At 35.6% G+C, this 20,662-nt stretch overlaps 1 pseudogene; it reads right to left on the bottom strand.

Moving 5' to 3' along the window:
• Positions 1 to 3,869: 3,869 nt before the first annotated feature.
• On the bottom strand, positions 3,870 to 3,966 carry LOC143647478 (U6 spliceosomal RNA; annotated as a pseudogene).
• Between the last annotated feature and the right edge of the window lie 16,696 nt (positions 3,967 to 20,662).

Genomic DNA, 20,662 nt, shown 5'->3' with positions numbered 1-20,662 from the left:
GCATTCTCTTTTTCAGTAGTCTATTTTTTTTTTACTGCTGAATAGTATCTGAGTATATGAATATGTCACAATTAATTTATCCATTCGCTTGATGATGGATATTTGGTTGTTTCCATTCTTTAGTTATAACAAATAAACCTGCTATGAATATACATATATATACATAATTTTTACATGGGCATTTGCTTTAATTACTCTTGGGTAAATACTCAGGAGTATAATGTCTGAGTCACATGGCATATATATCTTTAAATATTCAGAAATTGCCGTACTGTTTTCCAAAGTGGCAATTTCTGAATAAATAAAAATATATCTATTTTTTATTTCCAACAGGAAATCGTAAGAGTCTACCTGCTCCTTATCTTTGCAATCTTTGGTATGATAAGAGATTTGTTGAGAAGTGTATTTTATTTCTTAATATTTGGATATTTTCCACAAGTATTTCTGTTATTGATTTCTTACTCAATTTCCTTGTACTCAGAAAACATATTTTGTGTGATTTGAATTTTTTTTTAATTTAGTGAGACTTTTTTTATGGCCCAAAATATGACTTATCCTGGGAAAGGTTCTTTATGCTTCTGAAAAAAATAGGTCTTCTATGTTTGTAAAGTGGAGGATTTTATAAATCTCAATTCAGTTTACAGTGCTTTTCAAGTCTTTTATATTTTTACTGACAGTTTTTTGTTAATATTGTAACATATCTATCAACTATGGAGAGCTATTTCAATACCAGCTATACTTTTGGGTTTGCCTATGCCTCTTTGCAGTTCTATCAGTTTTTGCCTGATATATTCTGAAACTCTCAGTTGCATATACATTTATGATTGTTATCAACTCTTTTATCATTATGAAATGTACCTCTGTATCCTTAGTGATATTCTTTGCCTTGAAATATATGTGATATTAAATGGAGTGAGTCACTCCAGCTTTCCTTTGATTAGTGTTAATCTGATACATAATTTCGCATCATTTTATTTAACCTATTTGTGCTTTTATATTTAAAGTGAATTTGTGTATGCAGCTAACATCTGAATCTTGTTTTTTAAATCCAATCTACCAAGACAAGTCAAACCTTTTTTTTTTTCTTTTTTTAATTTGCATTGGCAGGCCTGGGAATTGAACCCAGGTCTCCAGTATGGCAGGCAAGAATTCTGCCACTGAGCCACCATTGCACTGCCCGCAAGTCAAACTTTTTAATGAGGTGTTTACAATTTATTTTAAGATAATCATTGACACTGATGTATGTAATCTACCATCTTGACAAATTTGTTTTGTTGCCTTTATGTCTTTATGTTAATTTGATGTTAATTTGATATTATTCTTTATGTTTCTTGTAATTGTAGCTTGTTGAGTTTCTTGGATCTTTAAGTTTATAATTCTCATTAAATTTGGAAAAATGTTGACCAGGCTTTCTTCAGATATTTTTTTTCCTGTTAATTCCCTGCTCTCACTTTTCCTTTAGTTACTCCAATATATGAACATAGCCTGCCTTGAATTTTTCACACATGTCACTGAAACTCCATGTATTAATTTTTCAATCTCGTTTTAACTTCAATTTCATTTTGGATAATTACTATTGCTATGTATTCAAGTTCACTGATCTCTTATTATGCAGTATCTAATATGCTATTAGTATTAATTTAATCTATTCTATTTTTTATTTCATACATTGTAGCTTTCCTCTCTAGAGTTTGATCTGTGGGTGGTTGTATGGACATGTTTTTAATACCTTTTATGTCTCTACTTACCACATCCAATCTTTTTTCTAGCTCCTTGAACCTATAGTGTAATGTTATAATAATGTGTTAAATGCCACTATCATCTAATTCTATTTATTTGTGCCATTTCTGAGTTAGTATTGATCATTGACTTTTTTTTTCCTGATAGGTCATATATCCTTGCTTCTTTGATTGCCTGTAATATTTATTGGTTGCCAGAAACATTGTGTATTTATCTTTTTGAACAAGATTATTTTTGTATCTGGATAAATACCTTCAGCTTTGTTGTGGGATGCATTTTAGTTACAAAGAAATGGTCTGATCTTTCCATGTCTTGTTTCAAATCTTCATTAAGTGGTACCAAAGCAGCAGTTAGTTTAGGGCTGAATTTTTTCCAACCACTGAGTTAAATCCTTCTGAATAGTCTACCTTAATACAACTCTGGATGGGAGAAACAGGAACATCTACACAAACCGTGTCAATTGTTTTCTCTAATCCTTTCAGTTAGTTCTTTTTCTAGTTTTGGTGATTTTTAAAAACATTTTTATTGTTAAAGATAACATATATACAAAAAATTTCCAAGTACATTTTAACAAGTAGTTATACAACAGATTTTAAAGTTCGGCATGGGTTACAGGTCCACAATTATTTTTTTTTTCATTTTTTTCTCCTAGCTGCTCTAAGACACTGGAGACCAAGATAAATCTCAATATATTGCTTCAGCCGTCATATTCATTTGTTAAATCCTATCTTCCTATTATACTCTTTTTTCTCTTTTTATCTTTTTTTTGTGAAAAAGTGTATATACAAAAAAGCAATAAATTTCAAAGTACATTGCAACAATTAGTTATAGAACAGATTTCAGAGTTTAGTATGGGTTGCAACTCCACAATTTTAGATTTTTATTTCTCGCTGCTGTAAGGTCCTGGAGATTAAAAGAAATATCAATATACTGATTCAGCATTCATACTCATTTGTTAGACCCAACCTTCTCTGTTAAACTCCACCATCACTTTTGATTTTTCTCTCATTCTTTAGAGGTATTTGGGCTATGGCTATTCTAAAGTTTTCATGTTGATGTTCTAGAAAGGTTGGTCCCTCTTCATTTCAGGACTTATCTGGTACAGAGACACATCTGGAGGTTGGAGGTTCTGGAAAGTTACCTTAGTGCAGTCTTGGTCATTTTTATCATTTGCATGTGCTAGTTGGTATTTTGCTAAAGATTCAAGGCAAATCATTTTCATATCTGCATAGTTCTTTCTTTGTGTAGTTCTCTCCCTTATGGCATTCTACCTCATGAATTCCAGCCATACAGGCCTCTTTGAATTCCCAGTTTTGTTTCCTCAACTTGAGGAGACCATGAGATTACATCTGAGTTCTCCATTCCTGAGCTACAGACTGAAAACACTCCAGACAGGAAGCAATTACATGGCTTAATATATTTGTTTATCTTCTCTCTGAGATCATTGTCCCTTATCAACTGATCCTAATTGCACATTTATATTGTACATTTGATGTTTTGTGATACACACGCACACACATATAGATCCAAGCAACCGTTACAACAATGAAGATAATGAACATATCTTGCAAAATGTTGTTTTAGCTAATTTGATCAGTTTTTAGTTATTTTTTGAGAAAGGGTGAATCTAGCCCTTATTCTACCTTGACAGGTAGCCAGTATTGCCTTTTGAATGTACATACAATTTTAGCTTATGTACGGTCAGAGTATTTTAATTGTTTTTGTTCATTAAACAAATGGTATGAGGAAGGAGAGAGGAAGAATATTTCTCTGTTCTCTGCAATGCTGCATCCTGTGGCTTGTTAGGTGCCACTCACTAGGAGGAGGTGGGCAGAACTACGCATTTGAAAGTGTTCATCAACGAAGACTAATTTTGTTAAAATTATTATACATTTAGAATGTATTATTTGTTTTCAATCACTGAGGAATTTTGATCAATGATGGCAATTCTGAAAAAATTAGTATACATTTTTTGAAAATTGGCCTTTCACCCTGATTGCTTAGGAAGTTTTCATTCATATAACATTTGGGCTTTTATTAATTTTTTCACAATGATAATTTATCAATAAAATAAAAAGCAGCAGAAGTTTGTTGTTGAGTTTTCTGTTAAACTTTTTTTTTTCCTTTTTAAAAATAGAGAATGCTTCATGAATTTGCATGCATCCTTGCACAAAGGCCATGCTAATCTTCTCTGTGTCATTACAATTTTGGTATGTATATATATGTGCCGCCCAAGCAGGCACTCTGCTAAACATTTTAATAGTATTTATTTCTACATGTTAAATTCTTTGATAGTATAGTATTCATAGTCTTTGTTCAACTTCTTAATGCTAGTAGCTATTTCTGGAATCCATGCTTCCAAGAGCAAGCCATCCTTTCTCTGGTTGCACATCTACCTGTTCTGCTTCCTGCTTCTTCAATCATGCTGCAGAATTGCTCAGATTCACCTTAAAGATGTCTCCCTTAAGTTCCCACACCAGGGCTTGCTTCTTGGAACTAAGTTCCTGCAATGTTGGAAAGGATGGCACCCCGTGGTTGTCATGACTCCACTGCGGAGGTGGAGCTGCTGCTGCCTCCCTCCATCTGCTTTGTGCTGTGGCCACTGCTCTCTGCGCTGAAGCTGCCACCGGGTTTCCTCCCCATACCAAAATCACCTCCGCATCTCCAAAGTGTCTTGCTTTGCAATACCCCGGGGGATGAAACAATCCCGAATCACTGAGATTGAGTTTCCCAAAGCTCATGCACTAAGGGTTTAGAGTAAAAATTGAGTTGATTTGGAGAATAAAGAACTACAGATATTCATGCACAAATGATTGTATAAATTGTAAATTTATCAATGTGTTTGTTTCACAATCCACAAATCTTTTCCCCACCCCCTTTCTCTCTCACTCTGTCTTGTGTGTGTATATACCCATACTCTTAACTAAAAGAGAACTATTCTTTGGTTTACATGCTTTTTATTAGAGAAGTTGTAGATTTACAGAAAAATAAAGCATAAAATAAAGGTTTTCAATATACCCCCTGTGCTATATTTTGAAAGGATTAATGTACCCTATAAAAGCCACGTTTTAATTTTAATCAATCTTGTAGAAGCAACTGTTTCTTTTAATACATATTCAGTAGTGTAGGCTGAAAACTTGATTAGGTTATCTCCACGGAGATGTGACTCACCCACTTGTGGGTATTAACCTTTCATTAGAGGGAGCTGTGACTCCACCCATTCCAGGTGAGTCTTGATTAGTTTAACTGGAATCCTTTAAAAGAAGAAGCATTTTGGAGAAAGCTTGAGAACGACAAGATAACCATGAGAACTACCAGACCCATGCAACCAGAGACCTTTGGAGATGAAGAGGGAACATGCCCCTGGGAGAACTTCATGAACTAAGAAGCCTGGAGAGAAAGCTAGCAGTTGTCACCATGTTCACCTTTGTCTTTCTAGTTGAGAGAGAAACTCTGAACCTCACCAGCCTTATTGAACCAAGGTATCATTCCATGGATGCCTTAGATTGGGCATTTCTATAGACTTGCTTTAATTTAGACCTTAGAACTGTAAACTAGCAACTTAGTAAATTCCCCCTTTTTAAAAGCTGTTCCATTTCTTGTACATTGTATTCTGGCAGCTAGCAAACTAGAATAACCCCCCCCCCATTATTAACACCAGGTATTAGGGTGGTACATTTGTTACAATTGATGAAAGCACATTTTTATAATTGTACCATTAACTGTAATCCATGGTTTAATTTAAGTTTTGCTGTTTGTGTTGTACAGTTTCATAGATTAAAAAATATATATTTTAGTACTATTGTTTCCTAGGCTGACTAAAGCAGATACCATGATGAAATGGGCTGGCTTAAACAATGGGAATTTATTAGCTTATAGTTTGAGGCTGAGAAAATGTCCAAACTGAAGCATCATCAAGATGATGCATTCTTTCCAAAGACCAGCTATTAACGATCCTTGGCTCCTCTGCCACATGGCAAGGCACATGGGAGTGTCTGCTGGTCTCTGTCTTCTCTTCTGGGTTTTGTTGCTTTTAGCTTCTTGCTTCCATGACTTGCTCTCATGTCTGAATTAATTCTATTGTGAAGGACTCCAGCAATAGGACTAAGACCCAAACTGAATGAGGTGGGTCACACCTAAACTCAAGTAACATTGTCAAAAAGTCCTACTAACAACAGTTTCATACTTATAGGAATGGATTAGATTTAAGAATATATGTTTCTGGGTTACATATAGCTTCAGACCACCTCTGTACCCAAAATAAATTCATCCTATCACAATATTGCAAAACCTTTAAATCATTTCAGAAACAAAGTTTAGTAGACTCTCGTCAAAGTTAGTTATAGGTGTGACTCTCTCTTGGGGCACAATTTTCCTCTGCCTGTGGATCTGTGAAACTAAGAGAACAAGTTATCTGCTTTCAAGATACAAAGGAAAGACAGGCATAAGATAAACATTTCCATTCTGATAGGAAGAAATTGGAAGGAAAACAGAGGTCATGGGTCCCAAATAATTATGAAATCCTGCAGGGCATACACCATTAGATTGCAAGGTCTGAGAGTCATCTATGGAATGATGTTTTATCCTCCAGTCCAAATGGAGTGGCTGTCCCACCCTTTCAAGTGTTTGTGTAGCAAATGTACTCTCCTCAAACACTGGAGTGAAGCTTCCACTTTCACCAAGCATTGGGATGAGAGCAAACTCTCCGCAATCCCCACAGCATGGGGCCACCCTCGTCAAACACTGGGGTGGTGTACAAACCCTAGGCAATCTCCAAGGCTCTGAGAAAACTGGGATGATAACACTCTTTCTTAACAATGGGGTGGAAGACCCACCCTCTGCAAGGGCAGGGCAGGCTCAATTTTTCTATACATGTGGAAAAATTCTCGTGGCCCAAGAAGATGTCTTCAATCCAGACCTCAGTTTCCATGGTTTTGCCTTGAAATGATTTTTCTTCAATCTATACCTTTTCTCCATCTTTTAGTCCAAGCTGGCTGTGGTTCCATTCATATAATCTTGCAAAATCTTGTCAACCTTGCATTTGTGAGGCACAGGGGTCCAAACCATCAGAAAGAACTTTCTATAGATCCTTCATGCAAAACTGTACCTTCAGCCCTGAGTTCACTGAAATGATTGACGGACCTATGTTCAGTTAATCCCTCATGTGGAACACTGTTCTTTGGGGACTCACTTTCCACAAACTCAGAATTTTCCAAACCATCAATTTCTGGTTTCTTTTTCCCAAGAGATCAGTTCTCAGTGTACCCTTTCCTCTCACATTTTACTTTAAGCTGCAAGAAAAACTGGGCTGCACTTTCCACTTTGAGTTTGGAAATTTCTTCAGTTAAATATCCAAACTCATTGCTTTCAATTTCTGTCTTCCATCCAACATCAGAACTCAATTTTTCTAAGTTTTCTCCACTTTATAACAAAGATTGTCTTTCCTCCAGCTTCCAATAACAGTGATCATTTCTTATGCACTTGCACATCTCGTCCACAGGGATCCACAGGAGGTGGCCCCAGCAGGCTGGGCAGGTGGCCACACTTCCCTCTATTTCTTTAGAGAAGGAAAAGGCCACTTGTTTGTCTCCATCAGCTCCTGGAAGGAGAAGACTTTTTTTTTTTTTTTTTTTTTTTAGGAAGGGAAGGAAAGACAGAGAGAAGGAAGGAAGGGAAGGAAAGACAGAGAGAAGGAAGGAAGGGAGGAAGAAAGGGAAACATCTTTAAACATTTTCTTGTTTTATTATATTTTGTTTGTTTGTTTGTTTTACATGGGCTGGGGCCGGGAATCGAACCGGGGTCCTCCGGCATGGCAGGCAAGCACTCTTGCCCGCTGAGCCACCGCGGCCCGCCCGAGAAGACTTTTCTAGTTACATAAAGCTGTTTGCTTGTTCTCTCTCTCAGAGGAAAGCAGCTAGAGATTATAACTTTATTATAAACCAATAGACTGTGGTCTCCTATGTGCCCACACTCAGAGGTTTGTGTTTGACCCTTAAATATTCTTTTTGAGCAAAGAAAAATTAAAGGTTTAAATTCAAGGATTTTTCCAGATTCTTTTCAATTCACTTCTTAGACATAATTCTTCTGTACAAAGACAGGGAAACCTCATTAATCAGTATTAATTGGAGAAAATGATCCTTTTAAAAATTGAATTCGTCATGTCTGAATAATCAGATATGTCTTAATGAATTTTAGGAAAAGATGACCTTTCTTCTACAAAAATAATTTCCAATAACAATGCCTAAAAAAGCACATTGAAAGACGTATGCAAAAAAAAAAAAAAAAAACGGAATGATCAAAATAGGAATGTTTGCGTTTGCTTGGTGTTTTTTGGTATTTAGAAAAACAAAATACTGGAAGATGTATACGATGTGGAGATAGGATAGCAAAATGTGTTTGTGAAAACATTTTCATAGTAGCAACAACAAGACTTGCTAGTTACTGGAAGATTAATTTGGGAATAGATTGTTAAATCCTTATGAGATGGTGAAACCCTCCCCTCACTAAAAATGTAGTGACATAAGACAGTAGGAAATGGGTTGAAAACCTTTAGGCTTTAGGTGCTTATTTGTTTGGGATTTTATTAACTAGTTGGGGAGAGGGGGAGCGCAGGTTATGAGAAAAACCTTATCCTGTGTACAAGCATAAACTCACGCCTTTACACTTTCCTTTGAGTTACAATATACTCACACAATGGGTTATTTTAATTCTATGAATGATGGAATATGTATATTATAATCATTGAAAAAAGCAAGATGTTACATGTATGATTACATTATGATTGTTTAAAAAGAGAAGGGGCGGGCCACGGTCACTCAGCAGGCAAGAATGCTTGCCTGCCATGCCAGAGGACCTGGGTTCGATTCCCAGTGCCTGCCCATGTTAAAAAAAAAAGAGAGAGAAGGAAAAATGGAAATTAAAGACATTAAAAATACTAATTGTGATGATAGTAGCAGCACATTGTTTGAGGAATACTGAAAAGGGCTTGTTCTTGCAGCTGTATCACATGGTAATGACCCAAAGTCCTGGGACATGTGGACGGGGTGGGGTGTTGGGACCCTTTAAAATGTGATGGAAGATAGAACATTGAAAAACCTTAGCTCACCTACAGTATTTTGCAACATAAGTTATATTATCTTTTGTTCTGCAACAATCAGGAGGCAGATCTAGATTATGTGGGTTCTAAAGCTTATACAATTTAGAAAGGATACTCTTTAAAATGAAAACAATACCAATTTAAGAATTAAAAAATGTTAAGTCTGCTCTCAAGGCTTCACTTACTCTATAAGAAATACATCTGGCAAAGATGTAAATATCATAATTTTTGTCAAGATAGACAATACAAACAAATAAAGTATATTTGCATCATCCTATAGATGCTCTGTAAAATCACTTCCAAAAGTATTTTTCTTGTTCCCTTGGATCATGACTACCCTACTATCTTCACTGCCTCCCATATATATTTTTTTTCCTTCTGAACTTTTGCACACTTGCTGCAACTAATAACATCAGAAAACAAAGCAAAGTGAAAACAGCCTCCTCCAGCCAGTCATGGAAATCTAGCTATCTTAAGTACATCCCATGGGCATGTAGGTTTGCTTTCTGAGTGCTTGTGGGCAAATGTTCTGATTCTGATTGGTGAAGTAGGAGGGAAGATAATGTAACAATTTATATATGTGTGTGTGTGTGTGTGTGCATGTATTATGCTTATATATAATATAATAGAATCCTACTATATGTTTTGGATATTTCAGAGATATTTTAATAGAATATTTTTGATATAGGGCATTGTGATCCATGATCCAGAATTGATTTAATGTTAGAAAAAGAAACATTTAAGAATGTAATAGATTAGAATAGAAAAAATGAAAGAGAATAAAAGAATAGAAAATATCGTAGTAAATTGTACATACTGAAGCTAAGTGCTATAGTTGAAACTTGTTTCGGTGTGCGAATGTTTGTTTACTGGGTTGCAATGTAAAATTTTATTTTATTGAATATAGTGACCAATAAAAGATTGAAAGTTATTGTTCTGAATGAAAAACATGTGCTCAGACAAAAACCTCAGCAATTTGAATATCTACAGACATGTGCCAGCTGGAATGTGTGTATATGTCACCTTCTTTGTCCTTCAGAATGCAATAGAAGCTTATTGACACATCATGTTTGGAAGCACATATCATTTTGTTTAATTAAAATGTATGCCTTGACACTTTTACTTTCTTCATCCTTCAGGTGTAACACTTGAGCCTTGAAACTCCCCCTATGCCTTCTGATTCTGTCCACAAAACCCTCTGTCACGGATGAGTTTCCCTTAGAGAAATATGAGATCAAGCAAAGAAGTGCTTGTGTCTTCATTTTTATCCTTGAGTGTCTGGGAAGAGAAAATTATGGGAGGTCCTTTGAGGCATCTGTAATTTCCTCTATATTATGGAACAGAGAAGACAGAACAACCAAAACTTGGCCATTTCCCTGAATGCAGCCACCAGGATTCTGTTCTTTCCGTCTGGTGCACATGGTCATACCTTTTTCCCGTCATCCTTCCCAGCAATTACTTCAACATCCCTGGCCCCTGAAGGGCTCACTCACATCAGGCCATCAGTGCCCCCATGCCCTCCTGTATCCTGGTTTTGGTCCCTGAGTCCAGAACTTGCATTGCTGGGGCTGCCTTCCTTGGAAAGCTTCATCCTGGGGGTAGACTTGGCCTTTCCAGAAAGTGTTTATGTTTGTTCTAGAGAAACGTTCATGATGAGATGGCAGTTACCTTAACTGAGATGACAGAGGCCATGGGAAAGCCAGGAGAAACAGCTCTGAATTCTGTACATGCACAGCTTAATATACATAATGAGCACAAATAGGCATTTTTGGTAGTTAATATATATTTGTTTATTTGTTATTTGTCCTTGCTTAAATTAACCTAATAATTAGATGTAGACCATTATAATATGTATTTATTGGAATCAAGCATTAATCTTCTGGTAAGTTTCACTTTTAGTTTATAAAGCCTAATGCATCCCACACAGTACAGCCAAATTTAGATTTTCTTGAGAAAACAGTATATTCACATTATTATGACTCTTTGATAATTGGAGAATCCACAGAGCAGTCAAGCTGTGCAACTCCCCTCCCTAGTCATGCCTGCACACAGGACCTCTGTGCCATCTTTCCGTGATTCCCCCAGAATGTTCTTCTATTGCAGCCAAACCCTAATCCCTATTCAAAATCCATCTGAAACATCACTTCTTTCTGGAGCTCCTTCTGACCCACCTCTCTCTCCTGACACCTACAGCACTTCTTGTTCAGGCTTTTCACTCAATAGTAATAACCACTAGAGATGTTGTGTTGTTAGGTGGCACTTATGAACGTGCTCTTCCTCCTTCACTATACTGCAAGTTCTTCTGTACTCTTTGTGTCTGTGATATGAATGCTGTGCTCGTACATACATGTAGTGCAAATACTGAAAAATGTTGTACTTATTGATCCAGATATGTAGCTGAATTGCCTTGCACCACTTAATGGAATGCATTGTGGCATCTCCCACTGCTTTAGGAAATAAAGAGTCCCTGGCATTTATAGATTAAGCATTTTCAGTGTAGAATGTCTTCAAACAACCAAGAATGTCCATAATGTAATGATTTGAAATTATGGTGAGGCATAAATTGGAATAACCATATGCATCTGCCCCTCCAATAAACTGTATTGGTCTCATTACTTAATGCTCAGCATTGCCCTGTGAGTTGGATGTTACTGTGCCAAGCAAGAACTTGCTGCCTGACATGCACAAGAGTTAAATTAATGACATCGTGATTTTGAGGGAAAAAAAGCTTTATTTTGAGTTGACCAGCAAAAAGACAGGAGGCAAAACTCAAATGTGCATCCTCAATTTGTGGATTAAGGAGATTTTACTGGGATGGGAGGTGGGTGCTGTTATGAGGACAGTTGATTTGGTGCGGTTTGATTGGCTCGGCATACACTTGTCCATATACAGTAAGGCACAAGACTCCAGACTGGATTTTCTTTGTTAAATGACCTTTCACACTGGATTTGCTTCTAATGTCTCTCAAATCACACATCTTTGGCTTCAGGAGGATGCTTTTTTGTTCCCAGTGTCTTCCAAGTCATCTAAGAATGCCAGCCCATGTTTCTGTGCATGCTCAGGCTATATAGTTTTTGGTTGGCCACCTGAAAAACAAGCTAAAAAAGAAAAGTTACAGATAGGAAAAGTTATAAACGTTACAGAGAAGCAAAGTTGCTAGTACCTGGTCCTGGGTGGTTTCATTACCATTCCAGTTTATAGAACAGAAAATTGAAGAAAGTATATTTTCCCATTGGATTTGCAAAAATAATTATTGATGAATTACTTATGATCCACTCCACAGAATTATTGTTGCTATTACTGATCTTATTCCTACTTAGATAATGTCAGTAATGGAGCTCTTGAATGAAAGAATGGATTACAACATATGTGTTTACATAGCATCTGGGAGTAAGAGTTCTCAGATCATTTCCGGAAATAGGTAGGTATAATTTATATGCAGAAGAAGCAGTAGATAACACTGCCACTGAAATAATAGTATCAGTTTATAAATAAATACTGACATTCAAAATGTGGCTTTTGCACAGAATTTTAGAATCCCTTTATGTTTGCAAGCATCATTCTTCAGTGGTGTCTACAGATTCCAATTATATTGTATTTCTTTTCACCATTGCCATTACCATAAAGATAACTGTCCAATTTAGTGAGAATTACAAGGATGTATATTCAATAGGTCTATAACGGCAAAACGAGTAATAAAAATCATCATAAAATGAAAGTTAGTTAAAGCTTTAACCTTAGAAGCCTTATGTACACTTTAGCTAGACTTGAAAATTTAAATGTATTTGCTGTATTTGGACAGGTTGATTGAATTGGTTAGACAAGAGTTTATTAGGATGCCAGTGTCCCAGTTCCTTTCTTTCAGGAATGGTTGAGTTGATTTCTCCTTTAGGTCCAAACTGGCCTTCTACTCTAGACAAGGGTATGGGAGACAGCAATCTTTGCACAGACCCAGGCAGGGGTGTATGGAAGCAGCCCTTTTGAAAAGAAACATGGCAGTACATAGTCACAAGATAGTGACGACATCCCAGGGAGTGCAGACATTTAGAAAACTATGTTTTCAAATGCAAAACATTGAAGACATGGAAACAAATATGGAGAATTCGAACAAACATTGAAAATGTTTATTGAAAAATAAGTAAAAATATCTATACTTTTATACATATAGTATTGATACATTTATACTAATTGCAGGTATGTAAGTATGTGTTTGTACATGCATACACAAACACACACACTTAGACACATAGGTCTTTCTGCTATAAAACCATAAATGTTTCTTGAAAACTCTGTATTCTGTAAAAACTTCTCATTAAAAATAACTCATCAAAAACCTGCTAGGGCAGGCTGTGGTGGCTTAGGAGGCAAAAGTTCTTGCCTACCATGCTGGAGACCTGGGTTCGATTCCCGGTGCCTGCCCATGCAAAAACAAAACAAAAAACCCATGCAAACGTGAAACCATACTATTAGCAGTCATCACAATCATCACCTGGAGAGATGACTTTGCAGTGAAGCACAGCTGGAGGATTGTTTCAGGCATATGAGGAATGCATGGAAACAATGGTGTAGGAATGTTGACATGCAAGAACTAAAATGGCACAGATGGAAGCACAGAGCTGAGCCAGCCAGCAGCTGCCAGTGAGGTGGGCACTGCCAATGTTGCAACTTGCTGCCATAATCCAACATAATGCCAGGTTGGAGATAGCCTCTCTAGGGTAGGATCCTTTTGTGCAGACACTCATTTTTAATTTTCATCAAAAGAACTGAAATGTTTCCTTCTTTCAGAAGCCTTTCCCTTCTGAAGATTAAATTCTACTTCCCCTATTCCAGCACCCTTGGGCTCAGGAAAAAATCGTTTCCCTACTTAACAATCACATGTAAACTAATTGGCATTGTACAAATGCTCATGGCAGCAGAATGGACCACAGAAATATTTGAAAGGAACATGGGAAATTATGAGAATGGGTCTATTAGAGCTATGGGTTGATGGAGTTTTTAATATCCAAATTTAAAATATATTATGAAATTCAAATTTATTATGCAGTACTGTGGAAATGTGAGCCATTCATCAAGAAAAGAGGAGAAAAGGGAATAAGATTGGTTGGTGGTTTAAGTCATCATTCTTAGAAAGAATTCAAAGTGTGTGCTCCTTCAGGGGCTAAAAGCACTATCACTTTGATATGTGGATGGCAGCACCCTTTATTTTATCATTAATCATAATTTCATTGACAAAGTTGAGAAATTTTAAGACAATTTCTATTTTTTTTAAAATACAGATTTGCCTAGAACTTGGAAGACTGTTCCATTCAACAGATCCTCTTCGCCTTCTCATTACCATCAGTGAGGACAAGGGAATGAGCTGGCCTCCCTTACCCTCGATGCTTTCTACTGCATCTTCTAAGACCCCCTGCGTGATCCATGGATTATATGCTCATGTGTTGTTTAATTTCCAAGTAACTGGAGATTTTTCAGATATATTCATGTTGTTGATTTCCAATTTATTTCTGTTATGGTCCAAGATTTCAATACTTTTTATCACTTCAATTCTTTTAAGTTTCTTTTTTATGGACAAGGAAGTAGCCTCTCTTGATGAATGTATATTACGAATCCGGAAAAAAATGTCTATTCTGCTATTATTAGCTGGGGTATTTTATACATACCAATTAAGTCAAGATGGTTGATAATGTTCTGGTTTGGGTTTTTACGTTATTTTTTGTTTTGTTGTGTGTTTTTTGCCTACATATATCAATTACAGAGGGAGAGGAGTTGAAGTTTCTACCTACAGTTGTGGATTTGTCTCTCCTTCCAGTGGTATTACAATTTGTTTTCTGCATTTCAGGGTTCTCTTTTAGGTGTGTGGATATTTAGGGGTTTTTAATATCTTTATTCATGAATTTACCCTTTTGTTACATGCAAAACCCTAGTTTTCCCGGTGATATTGCTTAATCTGAATTATGCTTTGCATAATATTAGTATAGTCACATCTACTTTCTTTTTATTGGGCTTGCATGGTTTACTTTTTAAATAATCCTTTTAATTTCAACACATCTGCATTTTTACAGTGGAAATCTTTTTTTGTGTGTATGTGTAGACAGCATATATGTAAGTCTTGTTTTTTATCCAGACTATCTCTGTCTTTTAATTGGTATCTTTCAAAAATTTATATTTAATATAATGCTATATTAGAATAAAATCATCCTTATTAACTGCTGCTTTTTGTTTCAGTTGTGGTTCATTGTTCCCCTTTCCTTCTTTTACTGTTTGCTTTTGAAACAATTGATTCATTTAAGGATACCAAAATATCTCCACTATTGGCTTCCTTATTTATTCCTGCTTTTAAAATTATTTCTATGGCTGTCATAAGATTTGCAATATGCATGCTCACTTAATCAGAGTCTACCTTCAAATAATATCATATGATTCACAGATTATGGAGGTAAGAACCTTATATAAGCATATACTCAACTACTCTCTCCAATATTTTCTGTTATTGCTTTTATATATTTTACATTTATACAGACTGTAAACTTATGTTACTGCAATTTTTGCTTTAGACAGTCAATTATCTTTCAGAGTGATTAAAAATAAGAAAAAAATATTTTATATTTACCTTCATTTTAAACTTTTTCTGGATACCTTGATATCTTTGTGTAGATCCAATTTTCTTTCTGGTATGTTCCTTTTATCAAAAGAGCTTATTCTATATTTCTTGTAGCACTAATCTGCTGGTGATAAATTCTCTATATTATGACTTGTCTGAAAAATGTCTTTATTTTTCTTCATTTTTTGGGATAATTTCCCTGAGTTTAGTTTTCTGTGTTTATGGTTGTTATTGTTTTTCTTTTCTCCTTTAAAGATGCCACTTCTCACCATCTGGCTTGTGTAATCTCTCGTAAAAGTTGGCTGTAAGTTTCATCTCTGTTTCTCTCCATATAATGTATCCTATTTTCTCTCTTTCAGTTTAAATATGATATGTCTAGGTGTGTGCTTTGCTTATTTGTTGGTTGTATTTTAATTTTGCAAAGGATTCTTTAAGCTTCTTATAATTGTAGTTTGATACCTTCCATTAATTTTGGAAAATCCTCAGCCATTATCTGTTCAGATCTTTTTTCTGCCAATTCTCTTTCTTTTTTTTTCTTTTATGGCAGCTCTTAATTTTAATCTTAATTAGTGAACTGTTCATAAGATCTGTGCAGCTTAGTCAGATGGACTAGCATTGATTCCATTATTATTCTCCATTTTTGGTTTTATTTATTCTGAGAAACTTTGTTCATATAAATAAGTTAATGGAAATGAGAATTTTTTGTTACATCATTATTGCTCAATTCTTTGAATTCCTTTTATGTTATATTCCAAAATTCACAGGGTGGTTTAGCATCAAAAATTAATTTTACTGGCATATCACCTGACAATTTGTTTGAAAACAAATAATTGGAAACAACCTAATTTGCAAAGGCAATTGCATAGTGTATTTAGTTAATCAGTTTCCCAGTTTCTGGAAATCACAACTGAAGGTTTCTACCAAGACTAATTAAATAATTCCCTATTAAATCTGTTGCCCTTACTTATTCTCTACTTGTGTAACCCAGTATATGCTGAACAGATTAGGGATTATGAAATATTTTAATTAAATATACCTTTACTAATATATTTTGGTAATTTTTTTCTTATAACATTGGTAAAATATATTTTCCCCGTACCTTGTAGCTACAGATTTGGTTCATTCACTTCATTCAAAATTATTCACAATAAAATGAGTTAGATAAACCAGATCTCATTATCAAGCTAATAAGGTGTTTACACTTGCTTTTTAGCAGACAAAAAAATATGATTTCATTTTCCAGTTAAAGCAAAGCTATATAGATCTTCATGACAGCTATCTCATTTCTAAAGGCAAGCAGGCAGACAGACAGACAAATAGATGATAGATAGATAGATAGATAGATAGATAGATAGATAGATAGATAGATAGATAGATATAACTAGACAATTACATGGTGAAGAGAAGATCTGGAGCTTTTAGTGGAGTTTGCATGTAGATGAATGTCTCTGCAATCCCCAAATTTTCTTACTTAAAACCCCATTTAATTATCAACTTCTTTAGGGACAAAGTATGTATAGTAGGTTAGGTTCTTCTGGAAACAGACTCTGAGTTATAAACTTAGGTTCATGAAGTTCATTGAGGTATCACCCTCTGCTGGAGAGGGTAGGAAATATGCCTTGGCAATGGGTGGAGCTGTGCGTGATTCAGCAAGCTGTGTAGCTGTAATGACCCTTCACAGCTATAGTCCTTGAGGAAAGGAACCAGGACTTTATATTCCGCCTCCCAAACTGAGATCCATAAACTACCCATACTCTTGGCCACCATGGGAATACATGTCTCAGTAATCAAAAGCAAACTTAGTGGCACACCACAGCATCCACCGCAGTGTGCGTTGGCCACACAAATACAATAAAGCTCCATTCTGCTGTTTGGTAATCTGAACTCAGAACACCCCAACTTGACTAACATCAGGTCCTGGGTAACCAGAAGATAGAACAATGGAAATAATGTGCTCCACTGAATAGTTGAGCAGCTCCCATTTCTGCTTCTTATTTTTGTTGTTATTGGTGGTGATGGTAGCGATTTTGTTCGTTGTTCGGTGGTATTGTTTTACATCTTTACTCAACAGGCTCCTCCATCTCTTGCATATATAACACTATGACCAAAGGAAGATTCTGGGGCAAGCACCAAAACACCTTCTTAAATCAGTCTCCAGACTCCTTCCTCACTTTTTCATTAATTTAGAGTATTCAAGGAAAGTACTATTGTCTTTCCATGGTGCCACATTTAAAACAAACAAACCTCTGTGACAGCTGTCTGAGAAGTTGCTGACACTAACAACTAATTAGATGATCAAATTGTGTGAGAGCTTCATGCCTCAGAAGAGATGGGAAGTTGGGGAGGAAAGGAGAAAAAGGCCAATCTTGCCCTCTGCTCCATTTTCCATGGTGCAGCTGAGATCACACCACAAAGGGGGAAGGATATTGCAGAGCACACCAGGGTTAAATTATTTTATCACTTAACACACAGGTGGAAACAATAGATATTAACCGTCTAAGATGTCTTGCAGTATTTTTCTGAAGTTAAGATTTTTCTACTAATTCCTCCTGGAGACTTTATAAGCTATTGATTGCTGGTTTTTAAGATCACAAATAAATAATAGGCACATCATTTGATGGAGGAGAGGGACATTTAGTGCAGTCCTGTGATTTGTTTATTAAAATGTTTTCATCTCTGGTTTTACTTGGAACGCCTTTCTCTAAGCAGAAGTGTGATACAATAAGCTAGTACTATGAGATGAAAAATCAGTCAATGAACTATATGAATTTTATTCCAAAATATAAACAAAACAAATTTCCTGATAGCTCTGCCAGGTATATATTACAACCTAAAGATAAACTAAAAGACCTTGCTCTTTATTTCCTGACCATGTCTTTAATTACCAGTGAAGATTTCATTCTTTTTAGTAAAACAGAAGGATGATGTCTACGAAGCAAGATTTGTTATTTGTAAAGCAATCCTATGAGACATTTTTTTTTTTTTTTTTTTTTTTTAGAGGGAGGAAGGGAAGGAAAGACAGAGAGAAGGAAGGAAGGGAAACATCTTTAAACATTTTCTTGTTTTATTATATTTTGTTTGTTTGTTTGTTTTTTACATGGGCTGGGGCCGGGAATCGAACCGAGGTCCTCCGGCATGGCAGGCAAGCACTCTTGCCCGCTGAGCCACCGCGGCCCGCCCCCTATGAGACATTTTTATACCAGACTTGTCACTGTTCACACTGGTCAATAAGTGGAAAACTATTCATGAATTGAGTAGTGTCCCTGCTCTTTCAGAACCTTTTGAGAGTTTTGAGATTGGTTGAAGGTCCTGAAGCCTGGTAAGATATCAGCTGAAATGGGACAAGGTATGCTTCAACTTTTCTGGGCTCTCTCTGGAGTCATGGCACTCTCATAGCCTAACACTTGCTATTAACTTTACAAAGCTGAAGATTCAGGGATGAAGTGGTTACATATGGTTATTATGCATCTGTGTATGGTTTTCATAGAGCTAAATTTTCATGGAAAATTGTAAGAAAGTTTGGAGGGCTTATAGTTTTAAAATGTTTTTGTTTCAGGTGCAGAATTCATTAATCACTTGATTAAAAAAAAGAATAATGTGTATTTAATTAACAAATGGATGGTGTTTTAGTTTCCTGGCTGCTAAAACAAATACATGAAGTAGCCTAGGTTAAAAAATGGTAATTTATTGGCTCATTACTTTTAGAATAAGAGAAGCCCAAAACTGAGTCATCATCAGTGCAATATTTTCTCCCAGAAAACTGGTATTCTGGGGCTGGCTGCAAATGAACTTTGGTCCTTGACTTTTTTGTCACCTGACAAAGCACATGGAGGCATCTTCTCCTTTCTCTTCCCTGTTCCATTGACTTTCCAGCTTCTGGTTGCTCCCTCAGACTTTTCTCTCCGTGGCCTTCCCTATAAAGCTTCTGGCAATAGGATTAAGAACTATCTTAAAGTACCCTCATCAAAAGGACCTATTTTCAATGGGTTCACTCATACAAGATTGATTAAGTATAGAATATGTTTTTTCTGGAGTACATAGCTCCAAGCCTCTACATATGATAAGAACCAAACCCAATTTATAACATAAGAAATATGAAATAAAACATGATGAAGTGTTGATAATCTAGTTCATATGGGATTACAAAAGGAATTTACTTTAACAGAGTCTACAATTACAGAAAAATGTATTATATAGGGAAATACAATAATCACTTTAAATGCAAAATCAGAATAAGTTGTCATGCAGCAAAATGAAAATCCTAATATGCACCTGTGACTTTCCATGCTTTAAAATACTAGAAGCCCAAGAGATCCAGTGAAATTTCAAAAATATTTTTCTATTATTTGGTAAAGGTCAGTAATGTGTAAAGGACTGCAATTCCATGAACTTATCCAATGTGTAGGTATTTTATCCATAAATTATTTTTTAAAGCTCAGAATTGACAAAGTATTGCTCTGAAATTTCAGAGGGCAGCATCTTAACAGATGCGTGACTTGTTTCACAGGATTGCTATATAATGATAGCTAAAGGAAAAAGGAACTTAGAAGAGAATGAAGAAATGAAGGGAAGGTAATTGTCAGCAATCTCAAAGTGCAGTGAAATAAATATTTAATAAAACTAGTTGAAACCTCCATGCTACATGCAATTTTCAGTTGCCCTGCAGTTTTAGTTTAGTTTAGTTTTTAAGTCACAAACATATGTCCATGTTTTCAGAGGTGTCCTGCTGAGAGAAACATAAGGAGGAATTTGTGCACTATCACTCCTTTTCCTATGGATAAAATGGTAGCTCAATTGCCTGATTTTTATTAAAAGATAAGAGTTTTATCAGCATTCTTAGAAAACTTTTTATTTGCCCTCCCTACCTCTTCTTTCATTGAAGTCAAAATTATTGTCAAGAAATTTACGTGTTCTATACCTTTTAAGTATTGATGAGTCAGCCTAGAAATACAAAATTGTTTTCAATACTTTCTCTTCTACCTACAGTGAAAGAAACTATGCAGAGACATTAGGAATTAAATCTTGAGTATTTCGGGGCTGAGTCATTTTCCTGATTCAATTCTTCCAAAAATGTTTTCAAAATAAATCCCAATTTCCTCCTGGAATCTCCATGCACCAACACACATGTTAAAATTTTCTGATTAGGCAGTATATTTTACTTCTTGTAATTCTGCATATTTGCATATATTTCCCAAGGTCAAATTTTATTTAATCAGTTTTATCCT

Source organism: Tamandua tetradactyla, chromosome 9, assembly GCF_023851605.1.
Source record: "Tamandua tetradactyla isolate mTamTet1 chromosome 9, mTamTet1.pri, whole genome shotgun sequence".
Taxonomy (NCBI): Eukaryota; Metazoa; Chordata; class Mammalia; order Pilosa; family Myrmecophagidae; genus Tamandua; species Tamandua tetradactyla.
This window is presented reverse-complemented; position numbering and strand designations above follow the sequence as displayed.